General features: G+C 41.2%; 1 long non-coding RNA gene across 4 annotated transcripts in view; it reads left to right on the top strand.

Moving 5' to 3' along the window:
• Positions 1–21,839, top strand: part of LOC136294169 (uncharacterized) — a 150,048-nt gene that overhangs the window by 61,259 nt on the left and 66,950 nt on the right. The window lies entirely within an intron of this gene.

Genomic DNA, 21,839 nt, shown 5'->3' on the forward strand with positions numbered 1-21,839 from the left:
ATTATCATCGCCTCATTCCTCAAACCTTCAGAGGCATAGCTGGATATTCATAGCTGTCTTAAACTACTAACAGAGCCATGGGCATTGCTGACAGGACAGCAGCAATTTCATGCTGTCAATTAAGGTAGATTTATTAATGCCGAGAAATGAGCACATAATTACTTTTTTTGAGCTCCTTTTTTTGAGCACTAATTGTTGGTTGCTTAAGGGTTTGACACCTGAGCATAATTCACTCTTAGGGAATAATTGATTAAACAGCAAGCATAATGCAAATAACAATGCAATGATTTTTTTAATGAAAAAAAGTGAAGTGTAAGTTCAGTTTCTGGCCAGATTTCTTGCCGTACTTTCTGGCGTTGACTGCCTTGTACACAAATTCTGAAGTACTCATCACCTGAGTTTTAAGCAAACAAAACCAAAAGCTTTTGTGGCAGAATTGTGTATCCAATATCTTCATGATTCAGTTACTAAAGTATCAGAAATCACCCTCTTTTACAACCAGAACGTAAATCTGTATTTCCAACTGACCAAAGAGACTTAGCTGGGGTAGGACTGAAACCAAAACAGTATTTCCTAGTGAGCCTGCAGTGAAGGGTATTTTCCTCTGGCAGAGATGGAAGATAAACAACTCAAGTAATATTTGGTAAGTGGTCCCTGTTCTGATCCTCTTAAGGGGAAGAGAGGCAAGTTTTGCCTCAGTCCCCAACTGTGGAAAGGAACTGGGTTCTAAACATATCCAAAAGCAAGATTTAAACACAAACGAGGTCAAATGTTGGGATCCAAAGCAATAATACAACTTTAGTATTTATAAAAGAGAAAGGAAAGAAAAAGTAGAGAAGTAGGAAAAACATCCAGAATAATTACAAGATGCACAGGAAAGGGGTTGCCACCTGTATGGGTCCAGTATTGGCTCATGAGTGTCCCTTAAAACAAGGTAAGAAATACCTGGAAAACAAATTCTCTAAGTGATGTGGAGAAATGCTGGTCATCTTGGATTTTATAATGCATCTGTCAGTTCCGCTTTGTGTTACTTTGTCCATGAAGTGGGATTGATTAATATGGTCTGTTCATGGGCTTGATTGTCTTATCTCAAATTTGCCATCAAAGATCATTTAATACATCTTTGCAGGATTACTTCAGATTTTCTATTTAATCTTTGGCAGCTGGGTTGGCTGCTGCTTGCTTGTCAGGTCTTAAAGTTTCAGAGGCAGGAGAGAGGCTGCCTCGTGTCCTTGAGCTCACTGCAGGCTTTGCTCCTCATGCTTCTGTTCACACACCATCAATTTGGAAATAATCATTAGGAAAACCTCTCCCTGGTTTCAGAGCACAGGCAAGTTTGTTTGGAATGTTTCAAACCACCTTTTGGGCCTAGCCTAGATTCTGCAACAAGATCTCACATGCGAACTTGGGACAGCTCTGCAGCCAGATGTGCTAAGCAGGTAGAGAAAGATGAAAAAGTCTGGTGTAGTGGCCTCCAGATTTGTTATTTGGAACTGTAAAATGTATTTGTTCAATGCAGAGGAGAGCAGAGAGTAGTCTGACTATCTAGGCTGGTTCTTCCAACACTTCTTTTAAATCCCTTTTCTTTAGCCTTTGTGTAGATTGGCTTTGGCTTGTTGCAGCAGCTGTGACGGCAGTTTTCAAGGACTGAAGGGGGCCTTTACAGCAGCATCTTGCCAATAGCACAAATAAGTAATGAAGGAAAATACGGACACATTGCTGGATGTCTCCGTGCCTGTTGTTACCATTATGACCAGGAAGTGATGGTGTGGAGGAGGAGGAAGAGGTCTAAAGCTATACAGGTTACTGCTACTGTACTAGAGGTGACTTGTGCTGAAAGGCAGCAAGAACAGTCTGGGAGAGGAGCTGGTATTCAAGGTTTTGGTTGAGCCTAAAGGCCTATTTGGACCCTTAAAGTCTGAATATCCTCAAAGCCGTCTCTACAAGCATGCTGGCAGAAAACTAGAACATTCAGTGCATGCTATGTGGGTTGTTTTGGTTCTTTTCCCCCCTCTACTGTTACTAGGAATTTTACCTGTTGTGTTTTTTTTTTTTTTTTTTTTTAAATCCTTTCTAATGTTAAATTTCCTCTCTCTTAGTGTTGTGGTATGAGAGATTCCACTTTTAGTTTTACTGATGTATTTGAAAGACCCAAAGCAGCCCCTGAAGACTTCCCTAGAAGTCTGCTACTAATTGTCAGAAATAGCAGAACCCCTGTCCTGGTGTCGCTGGTGTGGATATGTTGGACTAGATGATCTTAAAGGTCTTTTCCAACCCTAGTTCATTCTGGGATTCTGTGAAAACCTGTACGAGAGCATTCTTCAGTGTTCAAACTCAATGGTCTGTGAGAAGTTGAAAATAGTTCTGGCTTTTTGTCCCTAAGAAGCAGTGTATCACTCAACCTTAATGCAAGATCTTTGGTGTTAAGGTTTCATATAATAAAAAATTACAGAAAATTTCCTGTGAATATCAAGTTATTTTTGAGGTAGGAAAAGCCAGCCTAGCAGGTGACTGAACCAAATTTCTCTTTGTAATGAGTCCCAGAGGAAAAGGCTCAGACTGTGCTGGGAGACTTTTTTTCTGAGCTTGTGAACCACTAGTCAGTAGGAGTCAAAATCTGGATACTGATAAGCCCTTCCTTGCATCTAAATAACATTATTTTGGGGATAAGGTAATAAGGAATAAAACAGCTCTAGAGAGGTGCTGCCCACCCATCCTTGGAGAAAAAATTTCTCATCATGTTCCAGTTGCTGAAAATATAAGGAAAGCATATAAATGTTTAGATCTTATACCAAAATAGATTAGCAATTTTAAATGAAACACATTTAGCAAATTTTACAGAGCATTTTATAATGCAGAGATCAAAAATGAAATGAAAAGGAAGGGAATTGGCGTTACAGTATATTGCTTTTTTTCTCCCAGTGACAGTAAGGGGAAGTTCAGATTCAACATAACTGATGAATGAAGAGCAGAACAAGTTGAAATGTGGTTAGTGGAGTGTCAGATGAAAAAAATGTGCCAGCAGAAACTCACTGCTTCTGACAGGCTGCAAACGCTGTGCCCTGGAAACAGAACAGCTTGATTCACAGTAACTCAGTCCAGATGAGATGAAATGATGCTCTGCTTTGGAAAAATGCTGTGGGTACGTAGAGGAAAAGCATATAAGTGCCCTCACTTGTGGATGCCTGTTTCAGGGACCCTGGGTGCTTTCAACTGAGCTAAGTACAAGATCTACAAATAGGAAAAAAATTGTCAGTTGTGCTGCTGCCATTGCGCCTGGAAAAGTTTGCAAGCTTAAAACTCATGGAGCCTGAATGCTGAGTTAATTGGGAACCTGTCTCTCCTGTTCAAAGCAAGTGGAAAATTAATTTGTCTAACTTCATAATTAAGAGAAAAAAAGCAAGTTAATGATCTGTTTCTGGCACTGGAGAGAGATGTGTAACTGATACTGAATATTCAGTATGTAAATCTACATGATATAAAAGAGCCAAACTTCCTCAAGGGGGAGAATAGAACATCTTTTGATTTTTTTAAAAAAAATTATTATAGATTTCTCTGCTTTCTCATTGTCTAATAAGATTTTGTTAAAAATACTCAGACTTAGAAAGCACTTTTCGCAATTTGACTGTCTAGAAAGAGATATTTGTCAGGGTATTTTGGTGAAAGGTTTTCTGGCTTTATACCACTGATAACTTCAAAGTGTACTTTAGAATAAGCTTACAAATATAAAGTACGTTGAATGTGCCCATGGGTGAGGATGGAGATGATTCAGGTTATGTTATCAGACTGCAGCAAGTTTACGGTGTAAGATATATGGACAGCTATGCTTCACTAGCTGGAAGATAGGCAGCCAAGTAATTGTAAATTTAAAAATGCTGTGTGAAAGTTCAATTAATGCCTGTAAGAAAAACAAATCAGAATAAAGTCCTGTCACTGCAGTGTATGCTGTAGCATATCTTTAAAATAATGTTTTCCATCCAAAACCATAAAGCCAAAATATCAGCAATTATGTTGTGATAAGTATGGAATGTTTGGATTGGAAAATGGGATTATTCAAAAGCAAAGAAAGATGTAGTGCTGTAGCTAATAAAATAAATAAATTGGAGGTAAATTAAGGGCTATCTTAGGCATGTCTTTTAATAAGATGAACATCTTAATTTCCCAGGAGAGCAGACACTGCAATGCAAGAAAGTGAGAGAGACATGGAAAATATTGGCAGATGAACAAGCACGATTTTTCAGCTGTTGACTATTTGGAAACCCCAAAGGTCTTTTTTAGCTCTCAGACTATAGCATGGGTTGAATTCTGGTATCCTTTGTGTTGGGAATATGACTGGCCTGGCCTGTTCTCTGGGTGTCCTGTGCATTGTTCTTATTTCACTGAAAGGAAAAAATCCTCTGAAGGACGGAGGTAAAGGAGGATCGCGTGGTTCCCTGTTCTCCTTCTTTTGTATCTGCCTAGGGATTGTCAGTGTTAGACTTCCTTTGCTTCTGGACATAGGATGAGGGATGTTTAAGGAGTTCTGTTTCTCCCCACAAGGGTTAGTTAAAAAAGAAAAGCAATTGTAATAATAATTGCTGGAGGAGCAATAATTGATTAATTCTGTATGCCAGCTGTTACTCATTTGTCATGAGGGAAAGAAGCCCAGCTTATGTTCTGTGCAGAAGTGGTTTAATTGGTCTCTCTGTTTGAACATGTGCCCACTGACGTCTTCAACTGACTGCAGTGAGAGCAGAAGAACTTTGTACCCTGGGCCCATCAAGAGAGGCCATAAATCAGCCATTCTACTGTTCAGCCTACTGCTGAAAGGGGCATACGTGCATCATAATTAATCTAAGCAAAAAGTTCTGTTAAAACCTGTTGAAAATTACAGTTTTAAACGCTGCCCTTTGAGTCAGGGAATGACAGGAGATTCTCGGAAATGCTGGGAGTCAGCCTGGAAAGAGCACAGTAAATGTGGGCTGCCTCTCGCCTCACCCTTGCACCTCAGCTGCTGTGAGCAAAGGGATGCCGAGTCAGTTTTGTATTTTTTCATCCTTAAACCAATTTGAGAAGCACTGAGACTCCAGTGACAGGAATGGCAGCAGCTCCAGTACTGTTAACTGGAAGGCTTTGACAGAGGTATGAGAGAGGAGCTTTTGAAAAGCTTGGATAATCTGGAATTATCCGCAGCAATATCTGGAGGACCTCAAATCTGATGTCTATAATGTATTCGATGTACCATGAAACAGAATGGAAGCCAGCCAGCTGAATGCACAGCTGAGCCAGTTGGAGGATATGTGGAAGACTGAAACTCTAAAGATTTGGATAATTTAGCAGCACATAAGCCCAGAAAAGAGCTGGGCTCAGTTGATCTTGACATGACTGGAGCTAGGCTTGCTGAGGAACTGTTAAAGACAAAAGCCAGCCTAAAGTAGCAGATTGATTTTTTTGTTTGTTTGTTTGTTTTTGTTTTTTTGTAACTATCGTGACAATTTCAGCATAAATAAGCAATCATCTGCACTGGTACCTGGATGAACTTGACAGCCAGATTAACAGCAGGCCAGGAAGAGTATTGCTACCCTAAAAATGGTGAAATTTCCCAGTAGAATTTAAAACTCTCCTTGCACTGAACAAAAGTTTCCACTAGTGAGAAAGTAGTTGATCTGCATACATTTGGGGTTGGCTGTGTCTGACAATGTAGAAGGCATATGTTTGGGCTAGGGACGCTATTGACTGGTTTCAAAAGATCGTAAATATCTCGTGCTCTCGTAAGTCAAAGTCTGTAGCATGAGGAGAAATGGGGCTTAAACTGCAGTGAGGGAAGTTCTAGATAGCTATAGGTGAAATAATTGGGCTGTAGCATACATTGGCATGGCAACATGTAGCACTTGCACCTTCTTCCAAAGTTTTTTTATGAGAGTTCTTCCAAAGAACACTGTGGAGCTCTTTGAGGATAAATGGGATTAACATCTTTCATGCACAACAACTGCACAGCACTGCTAGGGGCTCAGTGGTGATTATCTGTGCCCTTTCTAGCCCTATGCTTGAGCAGTGCTGGGTTAAATACTAGTCCTTAGGCCTTATGTCTGAAAACAAACTCAAAGTGGACAGACGTAATTGGTCTCTGATGATCGGTAAAAGGTGACATACATCTGATGCTTTGGCAAATTTGGATTCTAAAATTGCTATCTGATATGCAAGTGACAAATCTGGCAGTGGAAATAAGTGGCTTGGATGTTTTCTGATACATAATCTCTTTAGGAAACCCCCATTTAAAGTCCACTAGGGAGGTGTACCTGGGTGCTGATCTGTCTTGGCGTGGTTTTTCTATTCCCTGATTGTCTCTTCTATGCTCAGAGATGGTTGCTGTAGCTTCAAGGTGGGTCTGGGGGAGGAGAGCGCCTTGGGGCTCTTTGGCAGGCCTCAATCTCCAGGTGTCCGGCATGCCGTGCGGACTGGGCTCTTTTATTTGTTTAGCTAGCTTGGTTTTGGTTAGCTTAGACAAGAAGATCTTTTGCCTTTCCCCAGCCTTGGAGAGTGCGACATCAACCCTTCATTGTCCTTTTTTTTTTTTTTTTTTTTTTTTTTTTCTTGAATTGAACAGTTTGGTTTTGGTCTGAGATCAGAGAGAACAATTGACGGGGGGGGGGGTGGCAGTGAGAAGGTGAGGGGCTGCTCCATCCTGGACCCCAGACCTCTGAAAAGCGGAGCCAACAAGAGAAAAGGCATCAAACCCACCAGCTTCATCTGCTGTGGAGAGCAGACCCATGCCAGAGATTCACTGGGTTCTCATCTATTTTTCCCAAGCTGCTGCGTGAGCCCTTTGGTTTTTTTTTCCCTTCCCTGAGACAGAAGCAGGCACTGTTTGGCTTTTTTTCCCCACCATGTTGCGGCCATTATGTTTTTTTCTTTCTCTTCCTTGGCATTTGGGGTTTTTTTTTGTGCCTGGGGAATGGGGGATGGGTAAAGTTTTTTTTTTGTGCCATGTGGGCAGTCTATTTGTCAGTAAATGGTTGGTTTTTTTCACTTTCATCCATCAGTATTAATTTCTTATTGACAGAAAGGGATTGTTTTAACCTCTTTTTTTTTTTTTTTTTTTTTTTTGAGGAAACACTAATTCCTAAGTATTTTTCTCCTAAACTTGTCTCTAAACCAAGACATAATCCATGGCCCTTCCTGCAGTTCTGCCAATCTGTTTCTTGCTGATGGGACTGTTGATGAGTTCATGTAGGAAATGGTTTTTTGTGTCTGGTGGGAAAACCACAGTGTGACTTCAGCTTTGACTTGCATAACCTTACAAGCATAAATTTATAACTATATATATAACAGTAGTCTTTGAGAACAGCTGTAAGTTTCTACATAAATACTTGAAATGAAAAAATAAATATTGTATTTCTTTGATTAACCTAGCTAAATTTAATTAGCAGTAGATTCATCCTTGTAGATTGATAGCCTGTCAAAGGCAGGTCCTTCACACCTGCCAACTCACACTTGGGAGAAAATGAGAAGGCTTTGAAGTGTATTCTGCACCTCCAAATATGTTTTTTTCTGTTTTCCTGCTGTTGTTTTTTAAGTAGAATTAAAAAAAACAAAAAAGAACCTCTTCAGTTTTCCCCAGAATATTCCTTTGCTATCTACTTTTCCCCTGCTTTTAGGTGATGGTGAATTACACAGCATCCTAAAAGCACGATAGCATTTATACAGTAATTTTTTTCTAATGAAATAAGACATTTACTAGAATCAGATCCCTTTAACTGGCAAAATTTTGTCCCTTGTAATTTATTTCATCTTCTTGTGTGTAGTGATTAATTTACAGTGAATAAATCTAAATACTGATTCTGGGATTTTTTTTAGCAGTGCAACCAGAATTGCTAGCCTTTCAGTGGCTCTCCAATATAGCTGTCACACTAATGTCACAGTTATCTTATATGTGGTATTCCCAAAGGTTTCCTGATGGCAGTTTGCACAGACTGGCTGCCCTGTAGCCTTGTAACACTATTCACAAAGACCTGGAGAAGTTTCTGGGAGGTTTTTATGTGCTTTCTCACTTGAATTTGAATGGGCGTTGTCTGGATTTCTGCTTGGAGAAGTGAGTATATCTTGACATATTTTTTGTTCATTTTTGGGCATGGATTTATTGAAATGTGGCTAAATGCATAGCAGATTTAGGCCTTCAGCACATTGATACAACTTTGGGCTTGCTTTTCCACCCATTAGTATTTCCCAGGAAACCTGCACATTTCCCAGTTCAATTACTGTGAGTTTATTACTCACAGTTCCACTGCCCAATCAAAACCATGATGGAAGAAGTAACAAATTGGTTATTTCCATCATCCTCAAAGCAGGCACCATTTTGTACCACCACAGGGAACTGGAAGAGGAGAGGCATGTCCCTGTGCCATGTGATTGCAGTGGGCTGGCAGAGCTCAGAGGACAGCTGAGGGTTTTAGGAACCCACCCTGGTGGACTCAGCAACCCTAATTTCCACCAAATTACTTTTTGTAATCTTAGATCTGTTTTGCATAGTACAAATACTTCACAAGTTTCCCTTGTGAAGATGCTGAACTGTTGAAAATGAGTTATGACTGACCTCAAACTCTCCAAAAGCATCACCGTGGGCAAGGGGACCAAAACTACTCAAAAGCAAACAGCTGCAGTAAAAATGCATTTATGGAATAGTGGTACTGATAAAAGTAATTAAAGATTTTACTTTTAAAGATATTTTTAAAGGCTGCTGTAACAAAAACAAACAAAACAAGGGAAAAAAAAAAAAGAGAAGAGTCCTGTTTGGTGGACTTTGTCGGAGCCAGTGGGGCCTGATGCACCAGGCTGGGGCTGCCCCTGCTCCCTCCCTCCCCTTCACAGCATTGTGACAGACTCTGAAAGGATGTGTGGAGAATTCACGGAAAGGGGTCAAGTCACAGATTAAACTAAACAGTTATTTGTCATGTTTGGATTTCAGCACTTTTTTGTCCTCTGTGGAAAGTGGAGCTGCTGCCAAATTACTTTGTGGTTTTTATCATTGCTTTTGTCAGATGTTTGACTGCGAATTCAAAGCCAGTTCTTTAAATGGCAAAATGCCGTGGAATATTTAAACATACCAGCAAAGTTAGAAAGTGCATAAAAATCCCTGTAATTCAAACGTCTGTTCGTGGCTCAAAAGGGCAAAGTGCACCAAAACGAAATTGTTTAATTTACCAAAGAAAAAAGTCTGTATCACAGGTACTTTTTAAAAAAGAGATCAGCTCAGTGTTGTGCAAGAAGTGTAACACAGGTTCTCAGTAAGATGGTGCAGACTTGCTTAGGATTCCAAAGAAAACAATATTTTTAGTAAGACAGTTATCCAGCTGTAAAAAGGCAGTTTTATCCTATGCCTTTGAGGAGCTGACAGTATCTTGCTTTTTCTATTTGTCTTACATTTGGACAGATCATAATATTTTTTATTAGAATTTGTGGGAGGAAAAAAGCGATGGTAGTGAAATCCCTTGTGAGATCACTTGAAATTGCTTTTCACTTGCCTGAATAAATTTAATATTGATTTTTGTCCTTTTATAAGAATGAAAGGTTAATGAAAACAATCCCATTGCTTTCATCCCTAGGTAGCAATAATGTAATACATACAGGATTCAGTCTTTTAGTTTTTCTGCCTAACAAAAATGTTAGTGATTAAGTATTAGCCTTATGAAAGATTAGCTGTGGAGATGGGAAAAGAGTTATGGCAGAGTATCTTCAAGAGCTGTCATGCAGTGCATGACAGATTAATAACTCTAGCCCTTTCATATTTTACTCACTGGCTATTTCTCTCTCAGGCTGAGATGTGCTTACCCTGGTTTCTCCATGGGCTGTCTCTTGCTAATGTTTGTATTGAGTCTGCTGCTCTGGCATGTCTGTGGACTTCTCTACACATTGCAAGCTTCTGCTCATAAAAATGCAAGCAGGGAAGCTCAATTCCTTTGCTGTTCACCAGCCATGTGCTCCTTTCAGGGCTTGAGTGAGATAAAGATTGTTCATAACACACTTACGTAGAAAAGTGAATTTTTATTCGAAACATGCAATCGGGTTTGATTGTTTTATAAACAGTTGCTACACCCACAATTCATTTTAAGGTCTTATATTATCCATAGTCCATGAATAAACTTTTGAGCTGGAAAGCAATGAACTGCGAGAAAGAATTACGTTTCTACACCAATGGCTAAAGTCTAATCACACCTCCTAAAGCTGACAATTTATGACAGAATGGCAAATTCATTTTCCTGAAGACACACAGTTGATAAATATAACATTCTGTTGCCAAATGTAGTAATTTTTCAACTTCTGAAAACCTTTAAAATTCAGTATAGCCAAGAAGACTGTGTGTCAGATGCTGGATTGGAATTCTTTATCAATCTCCAATTGTACCAAAAAAACTCATCCCACACAAGAACTTGGATTGTCAACACCCCATAAGATCAATGATGAAAAACATGCTGCAAACTGGTGTTTCTGTTCATGTCCTTGTCCTATTTTGCTGTGTTTTTTTTCTGTTTAAGGGGCTTAAAACCAGCATCTGCCTAGTTATTGCTGCAGTATAGGCATGTAAGCCACCAATTCAAACATGAAATGTCTGTGTGACAATGTACAAACTCCTGCAATGTCGTATTTACAGATAGTTTTCCTACAGCTGTAATTCAATTTGTGGTTTGTGTATTTGCTCTTGAAATCAATGCCTGTATTTAAAGCTACCTAACTCATGAACTGCAGATGAAGGCTGCTGGGCACCTGACCTGAGCTGTGAGCCAAACTTCATGCTGCCCTCCATGCACATTAATATGATGCTAAAAAGCAGGTGTTGCTGATGGTGTGGGGTTTTTCTTTTAACAGCTCTTTGCATAGAGGGGGAAGGCACCAGCAGGGCTCATATTACGGTCCTGCTTTGAGTTTGGGATTTTGCGATTAAAACAAAGGTAAGAGGCTTTAGAAAAGATAATTAGTAAATTCACTGACTTTTCTGTTACTATTCCTACTGTTGGCTTGTATTTCTTTGGGCTCTGGTGAGGTAGATCTCCAATGTGAGGCAATTACTGTGAGTTTATTACTCTAATATTTAATTCTTGCTTTTTGTATGTTTTAAGAAGAGCTTACATTAAATTTTGAATATTGAAAGTTTAATTTAATACTTACAAGCCACTCTTCAGCTGCTTTTTGTTAACTTGTATTTACATACTACCTGCTGGTTTGGCTCTGTTGGAGATAATTCTTTGCTCATTTTTATAAGGCCTCATTTAATAGAAGATGTTTATAAAATCATTCTGGAGACATAATAGCTGGCTTTCTGTTTCTTCTTATTTCTCCTTTTCAAATTTGACCTCATTGCTGGTTTCATCTCTTTGAGTTTTAAACTGGCATTTTAAATTATTCTCCTGTTGCATTTGAAATAGAATAATTACTAGGTAGCACACAGAATACCTTCCTAGTGTGACAGGCTATTTTGATGTCTCTAATCCACATTAAAGTTCACTCTCTTGCATCAGCAATGGTCTACTCACTGTGTTAGTTGTGTCAGTGAATATTAAGAAAATCTCAGGCCTTCAATATAGATTTAGAGCCAGGTGGCTTCTACACCCTGTGTTTGTTTGCTGGATGAGTTCATCTGGACAAGTAGTTGTGCTCACTAAAGGAAATGAGTCTGGAATAGAGAGCAGATTAAAAGTGAGTGATGGTCATTGAGTCTTTAATATTGCCCCTGACTATTGCCTGTAGACATTAAAAGCAAAGCTGATAAATTTTGTTATTCCAGTCCCACTTGTCAGTGACACATTTCCAACCCTGTAACAGTGCAGACCAGTGTGCTGCCACTACTGACAGCAGCAGCAACCACTGCTGTGCCTGTGAGCAAACAGCCGAGGCTTGTGGATCCAGCTTTCTCTGCTTGCCTCAAGCACCATCATTCTCCCAATGGAATGTGACTGCATGCTCCTGCCTGAAGAAGAGGTTCCTGCCTTTTTGACTCGCTACATTATTAAACGTGTTGATCCTGAGACACTGGAAGGTGAGTCAGGTGCCATTCTATCTCACTTTTTCAGTGAGGGGACTGAGAATAGAAGAGTTTGAGTGCTTTGTCCTCATCGTTTTCCTACTTTGGCGAGTTACATTGTCTAACAATAGGATTTCTCAAACCACTCCCCATGATTAAGTTCCTTTGCTCCATTGACTTACAATTCAGACACAGTTGGCATTGAAAAGAATCCAGTGATTTGCTAAGAAATTAACTGGTTTTGAAACAAACAAACAAACAAAAAATTAAAAATTAGAACATGCTTGCACAGAGACTCCCTAAGACTGTGTAGTAGATATTCATACCCTTTTCTGTGCTTTTTGTCAGTATGTGTTTTGCTTGTAATAGGTGCAAATAGTTTGCGCTGGCAATTGGTGCTAGAGGTCTGTATTTGTGGTGGGTATTGTTGCTTTAGTGCCATTTTCTTTCAGCATTATAGTGAGAAAGGAGTACTCTGGTTTTGAACCTTGCTGAGAAAGACCCTGAAAACTGACGGAGCTGATAGCTCCCTCATTGTTAGGTTTTATTAAGTGCAAGAGGTGGCTGTTCTCCTGTGCCTGGGGGAGGTCTGGAGCTATTGCCAGCACTTACTGGGATAACAATCCATGAAACAAATAGATACAGAGAGAGAAACATATGGATTAGAGGTGTGACAGCTTATTTATATGTCAAAATGCACAGGCCTTAAAGGTTGATTTATCTGGCTTGGATTGGGCTTGGCTGAACTTCAGTAAAGGCCCTTTTATTAAAATTACGTCACTCCTGTAAAATAAGGTGACTTTTTCTGGACTTAGTAGTGCTAATGACTACATAGTCAAGCAGTCAGATACCAGTGGAAGTACCAATAAATATAAAACTGGTAATACCCAAAGGTTTCTGAGATTATTGGTAATATAATAGGAGTTTATGTACTCAGTGAAAAAAAGTTGTGTTAATTTTGTACACCAGTAGGATTTTAGGAATTGGTAGGAAGTACTAACAGATATTTTTACATTGATGCCTGTCCTCAATAAATGCGTGTCCTCAAAAGTTATCATCAAATGGATTTGATAGGAAAAATGTGTGCAAATGTCTTTACAAACATTGGGTCTTAATGTCTCTACTAGCTTCAAGCCACAAGTTTGTTGCAGAACCCAGGCAGTTTGACTCCTAAAACGGACAATTGGGTCCACACAAGCCTGAGTTTCTGAACTCTGGCAGAAAATGATATATTTAAGGGGGAATATGTGGTAGATGGGTCGGGAAGTCTGTACCTTCCCACTCAGCCGATGGCGAAAGGAAGAGGGCAACATGCAGCTGGGAGTTCAGGATAAAAGGGAGGCTGCGCCCTCCCAAACCTTGAGAGAGAAAACCCTGCGGGTGTGTGCCCCAGTGGACTCTCTCCCTTTATTCCAATAAAGTTGCAGGACTCCTCTGTCTCCTTTATGGACACTGGCTTTCCATAGCACGATTTTCCACACAGACTGAAATGTCTATCAATTCAGATAGCTGTTCCATATCATCGTGACCTTCTGTTGCTCTGTTCTTGTATCCTCTATGGGATAGCCTTGATATAGGACAGACTGGGAATTCAGGAAATATAAGGGAGTAGCTTGGTAAAAATGTGCTGAAATATGAAAAATGCTTCTCCTGAGCCTGTTTAAACAGATCCCTTTCTGGTTATCTCAACTGGGTCATTGTTTTTAAATATTTCCCCCCAGTACTGTTTTTCTTCTTGGTGTCACTGTTTTACTGTAGTTGTTTAAAATAATAAGATCAAGTGAAAACGCTGATGCAGTACAGCATGCTGGACTGCCAGTACAGGGAGATTAGACTGGGGTGTTGAATTAACCCTGCAGCCATAATTTAAAGTGAGACATACAGCAGATGTGCTTTATGCATAAGTTGTCCCCTAATGCTATTGATGAGCAGAAATGGGAAGTGGAAGGTCCATTTTATTAATACTGCTTATTGGTTATTTTATATTTGTGAGACAAGATGTTGTGTAAATTATTAGCCACACTGTCAGAAATAATGCAAAGTCAGAAACAGTCTGACTTGTACAGAGAGCAGCGAGTAGCTACTCCTAAATTATGAATGACCAGGAGAAAAATAATCCAAAGAACCATCTATGTGCTTGAAGGGGATGCATGTGTTGTACACCTGGATCCCAGTGACCAAGGAGTGTGGCAGGAGGTCCATGACATGGGTACTGAGTCTCTCTTTGGGCTTTTGAAGGCCTTTGGAGCTGCTTGTCCCTCTGATGGGGGGTACTCAGGTGAGCTCTGAAAGCTTTTGTCAGCAGCAGGGAAGTAATGACTGCCCAGGGCTGCAGCAGTGCCCAGGGCATTTGGACTTCTGCAGATTTCGTGTTTTAAGACAGACCATATGAAATTCTGTGGAAACGTGCCTCCGAAAGACCATGAAAGGCCCTCAAAGTAATAACTGCAGCGGGTCTCTCCCTGGGGATGGCCCCACGGATTCCCAGTGCCTGGAAAGAAGCTGGACTCCTTTGGCTTTGAAGATTCAGAGAGATTTGCTCATTTTCATCTCCTGTCTTCTCTCTAGGCCACCAGACTGTCCAGTTGAAGGGCAGATTTTCAAGCATAGTCTTTTGGCTGCATTCACAAGTGCCTGTGAGAATCTAATGCGCTGTAAAAGACAAAAGTGGCTAACACTCTTCTTGACCCACTGGTTGCATGCAGAAGACAGTATCTGGTGGGAAAATATGGCTCTAGGCAGTAGCTTGAGCTGCAGTAGCCAAAAAGTGGTGTCTGGATTGAGGATTTACAGGAAGGGTGGGAAGGTGAAAAGCCAAGAGCTTTTAAAAAAGCAAACTTGAGTTTTTTAGGAAAAATGAAGGGGAGTGGTGCCCAGAAAAAAAGGAAGGTAATTTTTTTTGGTAGCAGCTATCTTTTTTAAATTCACTGTGGCTGCATTTCTTTACTAGTTTTTAGTGAAATGTTTTCTGGTTGTGCTTTAGTTGGAGTAAGGGCTATGGTGGGGAATTCTGGTTGATATAGGTATCTGTCTTGGTTTGAAAGACAGGTGTCTGCCAAGGAAGGCAGGAACCTCCCTTGGAATGGAAAGTATGAGCCCCTTCCCTCTGAATTATTGTAGCTTTGAAATTAAGGGGCTTTCAGGCAAAGATCTGGGAAATGGAATAACAGTTCTTTACTAGTGTGTATATGTATAGCAAGGCAAACAAACCACAGCAATGGCATTAACCACAAACAGAACAGGAACCCAGCCCCAGCCTCTCTCGGCCGCAGGTGTGTCCCCTTTGGTGCAGTTCCACTCACGGCCAGCGGGGGTGCTGCTGGCTCCTGGCCGGGCAGGGCGGGTGCCAGGAGCCGAGGGGGTGTTCCATCAGGCGGGGGGTATGGGGTTAAAGTGTAGGGAAAAACCCAGAGCAGTGGCAGGGAAAAGGCAGGACTAGACAGTGGCGGCTGCCCAGCTCTCACAGTCGGGAGAGGCTCCCCTTGGAGGGGCTCAGGGCTTGGGGTCCTGATTTTTCCCCTGAGGCACCAAAGTAGATGGTGAGGGTCCTTTCTAGTGAGATTGATTGTTAATAAGGTCCCAGTTCAGCGGCTGCTCTTATGAGCAGGGCCTCACTCATGGTAGGAGAGGACAGCAGAAGATGGAACCCTGCAGTGTTGGTGAATTCTCCCCACAGTGACCGCAGCCTGTCTCCCCTCTGATGTTGAGAGTGAGAGAGAGCTAGAGGCTGCACCCAGCTCCTTCTCCCAGCCCAAAATCTCTCAGCAACTCTGCCCTTCCCAAGAGAAAAAACCCTCAGGTAGGCGAGTAGCAGCCAGCTGCACTCCTCCTCCTCTTCTGTGTCTACATCTCTTGTCTCTCTTAGGTACCGGTTATTATTGTTCCTTAGCAGCAAATGGAAGGAAATTCCCCAAGAGAAAGAAAACAAAAGGAAAAATTTTAAACCCCTACCCGTATCCCTTCTTGTAGCTTACAAAAGTAATTGAACAACGCATGATTTTGAGACTAAAATCTAAGCATCCTTTGATTTCCCTTGTATGGTATTTTCTGCGTCGTGTATGGTATTTTCTATGGTGCTGCGTGCCTGTACATAATGCAGAACTATATAAGAAGGGTAAGTAATTTGCTTGTCTTGAAAGTTTATCCAAACAATCTAAGAATCCTGACAAGAAATTTTAATAGCTTTTTTATTATTTTATGCTGAGGGTGAGTTGAGAAACTCTGTAAATGCAATTTTAGCCTAATGTTGCATTCTTTCCAAAATGCTGACATGCAAGTTCCAATATTAGCAAATGATGTATTTTATTGTTCATGATCACAACAAAAATAAAGGTATTTCTTGCCCTGATATAAAGCATGTTGGGAATTTTTTTTAGTCTTTTCCATGCCCCCATGCCCCACTACCCTGTTTTTGAAGACCTGGACATCAAGAGATGCCTGGAGAGGGATCTCAGGTCAGCAGGAGAAGATCTGAAGAGCAGCACAAAGGAATCCCAGCCACTCCAATCAGTTTCTTCAGGGACCCGACCTGAAGACAGTCAGCATCAGGGATCCTCAGTGCCTCTATGCAGCATGGGGAATGATCAAGAGGAGTTGGACTCATGTACATCTGCAGGGCTGTGATCTTACTGGCATCATGGAAATGTGGTGGGATGGATCCGTGAGTGGGGTGTTGAAGTAGAACACACTGAGGATGGCCCCCATCTCCAGGCATTGGGTTGGAGCCACCTCTGGTATCAGTCCAGGCTGGGGAATGAGCAGATGGAGCAGCCCTGTTGAGAAAGACTTGTGGATGCTGGTGGATGAGAGGCTGGACATTCTGTGGCTGTGTGCTCTGGACCCAGAAACCAAGTGTGTCTTGGGCTGCATTAAAAATGGTGTGACCAGCAGGTTGAGGGAGATGATTTTGCCCCTCTACTCTGCCCTTGTGAGACCCCCCCCTGGAGTTCTGCATCTAGTTCTGGGGCCCTCAGCACAAGGAGGATGTGGAACTTGTGGAGAAATTTCAGAGGAGGTCACAGAGATGCTCCAAGGGCTGGAGCCCCTCTGTTCTGGAGACAGGCTGGGAGAGCTGGGGTTGATCACTTGGAGAAGAGAAGGCTCCAGGGAGAACTCAGGGCCCTTTCCAGTGCCTAAGGGGACTCCAGGAGAGGTGGAGAGGGACTTGAGACGAAGGCCTGGAGTGTCAGGACAAGGGGGAATGGCTTCCCACTGCCCAAGGACAGAGTTAGATGGGATGTTGGGAAGGTGAGGGTGGTGAGGCCCTGGCACAGGTTGCCCAGGGAAACTGTGGCTGCCCTATCCTTGGAAGTGTCCAAGGCTGGGTTAGGTGAGGCTTGGAAAAACCTGGGATTGTGGAAGGTATCCCTGACCATGGCAGGGGGTGGGACTGAATGAGTTTTAAGGTCCCTTCCAACCCAAACCATTTTGGGATTCGATGAAGACAGCATTTACTTTGTTTATTATGCAACTTTCTATTTTTATTATTATGCAAAACTCCAAATATTTTTTACATTTCAAGTGCAATTAAACAGGACATCTGTTACTTTGGGAACATGAGAGAATATTTTTATTATGCTGAAAATATTTTCTGCACATAACTAAGCCTCTGTTTGCATTACCAATTGCAGCTTGAGAAGTGCTCATGATTAAAGAGTCAGCACACGGATCAAAGGCCAGAGTAGTGGCTGCAGTGTGAAAGCATTTTGTCCCTGGAGCAGGAATCTGTCTGGTGTAATCCACATAGCTATTGGTTCATGATGCACTGATGGCTCCAACTGTTAATCCTGGGTTTTGCAGCCCTTTCCTCTGAAAAGGTCTTTGCTGTCAATATTTTTTGCAGTAAGAAACATGGAACAGCTGAGCTGATGCAGTAGTGGACAAGGATTTGCTGGCTGAACTTGGTGTGAAAACTGAGATTAAGGCCAGACAACTCCTACAGTACACAGGGTGTCACCTTGAAAATCCATGAAGTTAGAGAGAATTGGGGCTCCGGAGAAAATGCAATAATTGAAGAGTTGGTGCCTGACCAGGAGTCCCACTGCTGGAAGATGGCAAGAAAAATCAGGGAATAGAGGACTCCAAAAAGGAGCTGCATCCGGCTTTGCAATGATGTGTACTTGGGTTGTACTCATCCCTTTTGTCATTACACACAGGATATATTGCCAGGGTTTAATTTGTTTCACTGTGGATTCTGTGTAAGTTTATTTTTGGTGTAGCTCTGAGGCATGTTAGCATTTATTTATGTACAGCTTTAGTGTAAGATTAGAGAAAAAAGGGAATTAAAAGCCACCAAAAAACCAGACTAGGTGCTGAGGCGTGCAGTGCACATTGAGATGACTTTATGCATGATACATTTCTTTCTGGTTTAGTTGACCATCTCTTCCTCATCGCTTGTTAACTTATTGATTATTAGACTATTTTTCTTTTCTAAAGGAAAATGCCTGCATGCAGCAATGTAGTAGAAGGTGTTAAATTATCACAACTAAATTGTGTTCCAGATAACAGAATCACATAATGACTTTTGTGAGGAGGTTGTTTCCACATGGTTGGCTTCAAGGTTTGCTTCAACTTGCAAATTAGATCAGATTGGCTGAGTCCAGTCCAAGGATGGGGTATTTCATGACTTCTCATGGTTCCAGTGTTAGGTTGTGGAAGATCAGATGGCTACGGAAGCTGAGCTGGGTAGTGCCACCAGTCTCTTGGCCCTGGTACAGTGGAAGTCGTGGGAGAGAGAAACTCAAAGCAAGAACAAAACTGAAGACATCATGTCTGGTCGCTTTGAGGAGAAAAGATGTAACAAGAACATTGCTGACAAAAGAATGTAGCAAGGGCATTACTGGCACAAGAATGATAAACTGAGAAGATCGTGTTACTAGAGAACAGGGGCAAAAGGGTCTGAGTGGAAAATTTGGTATGAACTTAGAGACCTATAAATACTGGTGAACTTGTGTAATAGACTGGCTTTGCTTGCATAGCACGGTCTGTGTCCCTCAATCCCTGCATTTGATAACCCTTTTGCTGGACTTCCTCTGATGTGGTGCTTGACAACAGTAAGATCACCCTTGAGTTTCCTCTTTGACTGGTTGAACAAACCCATCTCTCAGCCTCTTCTCTCAGGTGCCAAGGCAGCCCTTTATCATCTTAGTAGCCCTCCACTGGACTCATTCCAGTGCATCCATGCCTTTCCTATGCTTGGGAGCCCAAATCGGGACACAGAAATCCAGATTTAGCCTCAGAAGTGGAAAACCAAGAGGAACAATCCCTTTCTGATACAGGATGGAGATCTTGGTAGTGAATGTCCAAGGTGTTAATGATGCTGGGACACAAGGCTGTTTTAGTAAGAAATACGGATCCTCACTAGTAGCCCAAGTGCTGTGAGTCTCTATCCAGAGTGCTGGAAATCCAGTGTGTATGCATGGATTCATGCAGGTGCACAGAACCTGCGGAAGAGATACACAGTTTGCATTTTTGGATATAAATCTGGGATCTGATTTCCTTTCACAATTAAATAATGTAAAATAGTCGTAATTACTGGCTCTGGTTTACACGTGAAAGAGTACTGTTCCTCTGCATTTTTAGCAGTTGCTTTGTACATTTGTTTTATACTTTTGTCACATAATTAAGAGCCTCTTGAATGGCCCCTGTTCAGCACCCATGCTGGAAATTCAAAGGTGTTGGAAAAGCTATGATTTCTTGGAAGCTTTCACTTTGATCTGCTACTAAATTTAATACCCCTAGTTTGAGTCAGATTGATTAGCCACTCTCATGTCTAACTAATGCATCGAGGTGTCAATGATCAGCATTAATAATTATTATCTAAGTGAGTAAAATGCACGTTATCCATTACTCTGGTTTTGGTTATGAATTATGACAGCTGTCTGGCAAATGATCATGTTTCTCCTGGCAAATACAGAAATGCACCCCTTAATTTTATTTAATTTTATTTTTTTTATTTTTTTCCCCTGATTAGAGCAAGCTGAAGCCTTCAGCAAAGGATAATGGATAAAATGCTGGATAAATAGCTATTACCTTCAGGGAAATAGCTCAGATTGGAAAGTGGTGTTCTAAACCAAGGGATACCCTACAGAGAATAGGGAAGGAATCTTTATTCCACCATTTGATGTCAGTATATGCTCACTCTTGAAACTAGAGTTTTTTTCCTTTCTTAGAAGACTTCTGGGTAAAGGCCATTTGCCACCTCTGTGAGTGTTCCTTGGTGTCCAGATGTTATTGATGCCAATTGACTGAGGAAGTAGGCAAACAGAGGTGTGGATGGTTCTCAAATGTCCTCACAAGCATTGCCTGCTTTCCCTCAGAGAAGAGACTACTTTTGTGTAATAGACTAATGGTTTCTAGCCTTAGGATGTTTGTGGGGGACTTTACAGATGGGGGTTCATTACTTTTCAAGGCACCTGGAGTGATATCAGCCATTCATTACTTCTTTGATGCTCTGTCTTGAGGAAACTGCCCTCTCATTGAACATTACATCTGTAGCAGCCCCTTTTTGAGGCCTGTTCTTCCATTCCTCTCCCTGCTTTCAATTGTGGTGGAGATACTGAAAAATTCCACTCTTGCCCAATTAGACTCCCCTCCCTCAGCTCTCCTTTTGAGCCCTTGCAATGCAGAAGTAGCCAGGGAGCTGGGTTTGAGACTTCCCTGGATCTACACCCACAGAGGAGGCAGCTGTATCAAATATCTTGTGCCAAACCTTCCACAAAATTCCCTCTTTGCTTTCTACTAGACCGTCTATCATTGCAATTACTAATTGCCCTATAAATCCTTCTCTGCTCTAAATGCTTCCTTTATGGTTAATGTGACCAATTTCTCTGATAATATAGTCCATTGGAAAATGAAATTGAGATTTAAATAGAAATCTATTTGGTTCTAAATATTAATTTCTCTCAAACCTAAAAGACAGCTTTGGAATATCATTCAGTACATGGTTGTGTGTGGAAGATGATTTTCCTGCGTCTGTATGTTCACAAAATTCTATTTGCATGTCAGAATAATTGTTTTCAAATAATTAATACATTTGACTTGGTGTTGACATTTAGTAGTCTTTTAAATATTCTTGAAACCTTTTGAATCAGTTTTAATAAATCACTCATTTAAATTGGACACCGTTTTAGATAGAAAACTCTGTCATTCCTAGGGCTTTGAAAGCTGCTGGAAGGAAAAAGGTGCTGCTGAAACTGAACTGAATTTCACAGCTAGTCATAGCAATGTGGGGCTGGATTCCCTGTGACTTCAGAAAAACAAGATCATAGCTGGCACTGCAGCCAGCCAGGGAACTTGTAGAGACTGGAAAAATCCTAACAGTGATAATGAGGGATGCGTTATTTAAATGTTCTGAATTTAAAGTAAACATCTATAAGAATGACCAACAAAGTAAAAACAACTGTAAGTTATGACCTAGGTCATCCAGCCAAAATTTCTGAGTAAAACTTCGAATGTGTTTGAACTAAATGGGCTCTGCAGGCTTGGGAAGCATATTTTAGTACTGTGAAGGTCTGTTTGCAAAAGAGTAGCAGATCCCATGTTATGGTTTAAAGTTAAACTCATGAAAATGCCCCTAGGATGGAAATCTGGCTTTAAAAAAATAAATGTATTTTTGGATATACCAGCACATGGTGATTTGTTTGGAAGTTAAAATCAAACACACTTCAAGCATCTGTGTTGCTGGCTCTGTGGCTGCAGTGGAGGGAGCCAGAAACCTGCATTAAATAAATACTGCAAAATTCCACCAAAATGCCACATGGTACCCAGCTCAGACCTGCGGTGCTTGTAGGCTATCCCAAGGGAAGGGTGAATATTCCTCCCTCATCTCTGGTAATGTTACTTC

This window comes from Chamaea fasciata, unplaced genomic scaffold (assembly GCF_029207755.1).
Source record: "Chamaea fasciata isolate MVZ Bird 193981 ecotype frontalis unplaced genomic scaffold, bChaFas1.0.hap1 SCAF_9, whole genome shotgun sequence".
Classification (NCBI taxonomy): Eukaryota; Metazoa; Chordata; class Aves; order Passeriformes; family Sylviidae; genus Chamaea; species Chamaea fasciata.